Source organism: Macaca nemestrina, chromosome 2 (assembly GCF_043159975.1).
Source record: "Macaca nemestrina isolate mMacNem1 chromosome 2, mMacNem.hap1, whole genome shotgun sequence".
NCBI lineage: Eukaryota > Metazoa > Chordata > Mammalia > Primates > Cercopithecidae > Macaca > Macaca nemestrina.
Window position 1 is genome coordinate 102,722,883 of NC_092126.1, and position 6,288 is coordinate 102,729,170.

Consider the following 6,288-nt stretch of genomic DNA (forward strand, 5'->3'; position numbering starts at 1 on the left):
AGGCTCTAGGGTGACACATGGCCTTTGCTGACTTGAAACCTCCATCTAGTTAGAAAACAAAATCCAGCAACCCATAGAATAAATATTTTTTTATTTCAATAGGTTTTGGGGGAGCAGGTGATGTTCGGTTATGTTCTGTAGTGGTAATTTCTGAGATTCTGATGCACCCATCACCCAACCAGCGTACAGTGAACCCAATCTGTAGTCTTTTATCCCTCACCCTCTTCCCACCCTTTCACCTGATCCCCAAAGTACATTATATCATTCTTATGACTTTGCATCCTCATAGCTTAGCTCCCACTTATGAGTGGGAACAAATAATGTTGGGTTTTCCATTCCTGAGTTACTTCACTTAGAATAATAGTCTCCAGTTATATCCAGGTTGCTGCAAATGCTATTATTTCATGTTTTTATTTTTTTTAATGGCTGAGTAGTATTCCATGATATATATACATCACATTTTCTTTCTTTTTCTTTTTCTTTTTTTTTTTTTTTGAGACAGAGTCTCGCTCTTTCGCCCAGACTGGTGTGCAGTGGCACAATCTCGGCTCACTGCAAACTCCACATCCCGAGTTCACGCCATTCTCCTGCCTCAGCCTCCCAAGTAGCTGGGATTACAGGTGCCTGCCACCACGCCAGGCTAATTTTTGTATTTTTAGTAGAGATGGGGTTTCACCGTGTTAGTCAGGATGGTCTTGATCTCCTGACCTTGTGATCCGCCCGCCTCGACCTCCCAAAGTGCTGGGATTATAGAGTGAGCCACTGCGCCCGGCCACATTTTCTTTATCCATTCATTCGTTGACGGCCATTTGAGTTGGTTCCATTATTTTTGCAATTGCAAATTGTGCTACTATAAACATGCGTGTGCCACTATCTTTTTCATATAATGATTTCTTTTCCTCTGTGTAGATAGCCAGTAGTGGGATTGCTGGATGAAATGGTAGTTCTACTTTTAGTTCTTTAAGGAACCTCCACACTGTTTTCCGTAGTGGTTGCACAAGTTTACATTCCCACCAGCAGTGTAAAAGTGTTCCCTTTTCACCGCATCCATGTCAACATCTATTATTTTTTGATTTTTTTATTACAGCCATACCATGAGAGTGAATCTTGAGAGGCCAACAAGTTCTTCCTTAATGAAAGATGCAGGAAGTGGAGAAGGAACTGGACTCTGAGTATCTTTCTTCTCCTTTTCTACTTAGACCCTGTGAGACAATTGATCTAAATACGCATTTTTCTCAGAGCTAAGTCTAGTGGGTCCTGGAGGGAATTTAAATTAGGACAGGTGTGGACAAAAGTGTTTGCTGTCTCTTCTCCTTACTTTTACTTTTTTTCTTTTTCCTCTTGGCAAAGGGCAAGAGGAAGATTCAACTCCAAATGCTCACAAAGTATATTTCTCCTTCATTGTAATTAAGGTTTCAGTCACCCATGCACTAGAACTGTATGTAATCGCATTCCTGGTCTCCTCTTCAAATTACTCCAGCAGTCTTCCTGGGGGACTCTGCTTTAGGTGTGTCTTAGTAGGTGCAAGAACTGACTTCTCAAATCATTTATCTACTTACTTGACCAAGCTCTCCTCCTTTAAAAAATAACAAGTAACAGAGTCTTAAGATATTTATTTCACCCAGCGCTAACAGCTCACAAATAGAAATCCAGACTTTGAGGGGGTGATTTCAAAAGGTAACCTTTAATCTGTTTTAACTGTCAGCCATCAGTCTGTAAGAACAGGAAATGTGCTCTATGTAATTGAATCACCACCCTGTTTTCCATCCTCCATTTCTCTTCCCCGATAAAGGGCGTCTCCTCACACTCCCTTATCTTCACCTAATGCCTCACCTCTGAGAGAAGGAGCCAGGAGCAGTGAAGAGAATTAATTTGGTTGCAATAATCTGGGGGAGAAAAGCATGCAAATGAGGTTGAAGGCAGGAGGTTTTGCTTTCAGAATCCAGTTGCTATTCACACCTCCTTGTGCTTTTGTAAGTGCTTCCAAATATCAACCTTCAGGGTCAAGGGAGGCGGCTGCATCTGAGTTCAAAAATGTGGTTTCACACTTGGATTCTCCAGTCTACTCCACAGGGGAATCTGGAGTTCCACCAAGCCAGTATGAGACCTCCAGACTTGACAAACCCCTTCAAATGAATCCTGGGCGTGGATGTGCTCACAGTCTACTGTCTGGTCATTTTCAGCCTTATCTTTTAGCATGTAGTTGATCACAGGCGTACCATGCTGCTGAGAAATCAGCAGAGGCTCCCTGTGGAGTGTCAGGATGGGAGGGAGAGAGGGGAGGACTGCGTTTCTTGGTAGATATACCCAATTCAGTAATTTGTTTTATGACACTTCTCAGGTGAAATCCACATCGTGAGACCAAAGACTAAGTAGGAACCTTAGCTCTCTGGGGTCACCCCAGGCTCTGACCCCCTGCACTGATTGTCACGACCACATGGCAGAGCTTGAGAGTTTCCATTTCTGTGGAGGCCGAGCTCACAGTTCTGCAGCCTGTGCTTTCTGTAAGGTGGACGGGGAACAGCGTGATACTGCTGTTACCCAGTTAATATTCCACATATGGCCATACTTTTGATATCACTAAGCATGGGGAATTGAGAGTACCAGGATATGATTAATAGAAACATGAAGTGGAATCAGAATTCTTGGATTCTAGTGCTTTAAACTATCTGAACCTCTGTCTCCATGTCAGGAAAAAGGAAGGAGAAATGTCACCTAGACCAAGAGTCAGGTCAGCATAAAAGGGCTTCAGGCACACCAGTCTCCACAAGGGGCTTAGGAGACACATGCCTTTTTGTCCATACAAATGCGGGCATTGATGGAATTTTTTCATGGGGTGGTGGACGCGAGTTTTGAAAATCTTCCAGGATGAAATCACCTCTAGTCCTCTCTGGAGAATAAAGCTCTGACTTGTTCCGGGGGTAGGGTGGACCCCAAACTGTTTCCTGAGAAATTCCTGACTTTGCCTTCAGGTCCTCCCCGCCTTCCAACGCAACATATTAAGGTTTCAAGTCTACAGATCATTCTTCAAATAAGGACACAAAACAACGTCTCTCTAAGCCCTTGAACTGATGCCCACCAACTCTTATCCAAAAGCTGCGTGACAGAAAGTTCCCTCGGAAGGACTACTTAAAAATTATTTAGTTCATTCTCTCTTCTTAGTACTTTAGGATTTTTCTTTGGATACAGTTGGACATCAGTAAACCAAACACCTAGGTACTTAATACTTAGGTTCCAAACAAAACGACAGAGTTACATTTTCATGAGGGAAGCTCCAAGAGCCAGGGTAGAAAGCATGAAGCATTTGGTTTGGACCTGCTTAAGTTGTGGAGCTGGGGCACCTGCACCTCCTGCGTCTATTCTAAGAAACCTCACATCCAAGGCCAGATGCCGTGGCTCATGCTTTGGCCTTTGGGAGGTCAAAGTGGGTGGATCGCTGGAGCCCAGGAATTTGAGACCAGCCTGAGCAACATAATGAGACCATGTCTCAGCATAAAATACAAAAAAAAAAAAAAAAAAAAAAATTAGCCAGGCTTGGTGGTGCACACCTGTGGTCCCAGCTACTCAGGAGGCTGAGGTAGGAGAATGACTTGACCCCAGGAGGTGGAGGTTGCAGTGAGCCAAGATCACACCACTGCACTCCAACTTGGGTGACAGAGTGAGACCCTGTCTCAAAAAAAAGAAAGAAAAGAAAGAAAAGAAAAGAAAAGAAAAAACTTCTCATCCAAAAAGGCTTTTATTTGTAACAGCTTTAGAAAGCTTTCTCCCCCCTGAGTTTACTCTCATTACTGATTTTATCTTCCCTACTCTACCACCCTGCCCCCACCTTGGGATTTTTTTGAGATGGGAGTCTCAGAATCCAAATGGAAATGCAATAAAATAATTCCATGGCCCCTTGTGTGTCCTGCCTGCTTGTGCCACACTACTTTTCAGACCTTATTGTCTATCCTGCTTGCCTCCCTCCTGAGTTTTGCATGTGCTTTGGTTTAAGTTGTCTCAACTCCTTTTTGAAAATTAAGTCATCACAAGCAAACATTTTTATAGTGGTCTGTTCTCATGCTGCTAATAAAGACATACCCAAGATTGGGTAATTTATAAAAGAAAGAGGTTTAATTGACTCACAGTTCAGCATGGCTGGGGAGGCCTCAGGAAACTTACAATCATGGTGGATGGGGAAGCAAACATGTCCTTCTTCACAGGACAGCAGCAAGGAAAAATGCAGAGTGAAAGGGGGCGGAGGGAAAGCCCCTTATAAAACCATTAGCTCTCCTGAGAACTTACACACTACCAGGACAACAGCATGGAGGTCCCTCCCATGACACATGGGGATTATGGAAACTATAACACAATTCAAGATGAGATTTGGGTGGGGACACAGCCAAATCATATCATTTAAAATACGTTTAGCAAAACACCTGCTTAAAATAATCAATTTCACATTATATACATGTTACAAAATCTCTCATGCACTCCATAAATTTGCACTAATAAAAACTTTTTAAAATTAAAATAATCAGTTCAAGAGACTGATGATCCAAGTAATAAATTGGCCAATCTGTTTTTGTCTTCTTTCCTTCCAACTATCCTTCCTCTAAACAGCTTCAGTTCTCAATAACACTGATCAAGTAACAATGTTACGGTTTAAAGTAGTAACTCTAAAAGACTTACAACACTCAGCACAGAGTCATGCCAATTAGAGGGTATTGGATAAATGTTTGTGAATGAATAACAGAAAATCTGCGAAGAGCAGAAACTCCGTTTTGCTCTAGAGCTTGAAAATTCTTTCCACATTAATTACTTGAGTTTCTACCCCATAATTGAAGTTGTTTTGCTTTTCCTTATGAGCTCCCTCTGGTTTGGGCATTGTTCGTTACTTCCAGTGCCTGTTTCATTCTCCTTGGAGGTTCGGGACTTCCAGTGCCTGTTTCATTCCCCCTGGAGGAAAGGTTGAACAATCTGGAGAGCAGGGGCTGGCAAACTTTTTTTTTTTAAAGGGGAAGGGGCACAAGCAAATACTTTACACTTTGTGATCTGTATAGTCTCTGCTGCAACTACAGCCAATCTTCATTATTCGTGGATTCACAGCCAATCCTCATTATTCGTGGATTCTGTATTTCCGAATTCACCTAGTCACTAAAATTTATTTGCAACCTCAAAATGAATACACATGGTTCCTTTGCACTCATTCCTGGAAAAACATATGTCACCTGACACCCACGTTTCCAGCTGATGCTGAACAGGGCAATGTTGTGTCTTTTTGTTTCAACTCTTGCACTGTAAATAAGTCGCCTGCTCAGGATCTACTTAGTCCCATGTGTTTTGCATTTTTGTGCTTTCTGTGAGTGATTTTGCATTTCAGTGACTCCCAAGTATAGTGCTGAGGTCCTGCCTAGAGTTCCTAAGCACAAGAAGCTGTGAGGTGCCTCAAGGAGAAAACCCGTGTGTTGGATGAGCTTCATTCAGGCATGAGTTCTAGTGCTGTTTCCATGAGTTTCATGTTAACAAGTCAGCAATATATATTAAACAAAGTCCCTTTAAACAGAATCACATATAAAATATAATTACGTATTGATCAGTAGACAAAAATGTAACCGGAGGCCTACAGGAAACTAACCCTATATTTCCTCTAGGAGAAACAGTTCAGTATTCATTAATTCAGTATTAATGGTGACTTTATGGAACATAAATGCTGCGAATAACAAGAATAGATTGTATTCAATTCCCCAGATGCCGTGTGAAAGCAGCCACAGACAATAGTTAAACAATGGGCCTATGTTCCAATAAAATGTTATTTACGGACACTCAAACTTGAAATTCATGTAACTTGTATATGTAACAAAAGACTGTGCTTCTTTTGAGCTTTCCCCCAACCATTTAAATATATAAAAGTAGTTTAAACCCACTGGCCATACACAAACTGGCAGTGGGCTGGATTTGACCCGTGGGCTTATGTTTGTCAGCTCCTGTTGTAAAACCTTGTTTTCAATGAATCTCACTGCTTTGGAGCCAGATCATGGTCAATTTGGGAGACCCATGATCTTATTCCCCTGTGATATGGTTTGGCTCTGCGTCCCCACCTAAATCTCATCACAAAGTGTAATCCCCAGGTGTTGAGGGAGGTGATTGGATCATGAGTGCCATTTTCCCCATGCTGTTCTCATGACAGTGAATTCTCATGAGATCTGATGGTTTTATAAGGGGCTCTTCCCTTTCTCTTGCCTGCCACCATGTAAGATGTGCCTGCTTCGCCTTCTACCATGAGTGTAAGTTCCCTGAGGCCTATCTAGT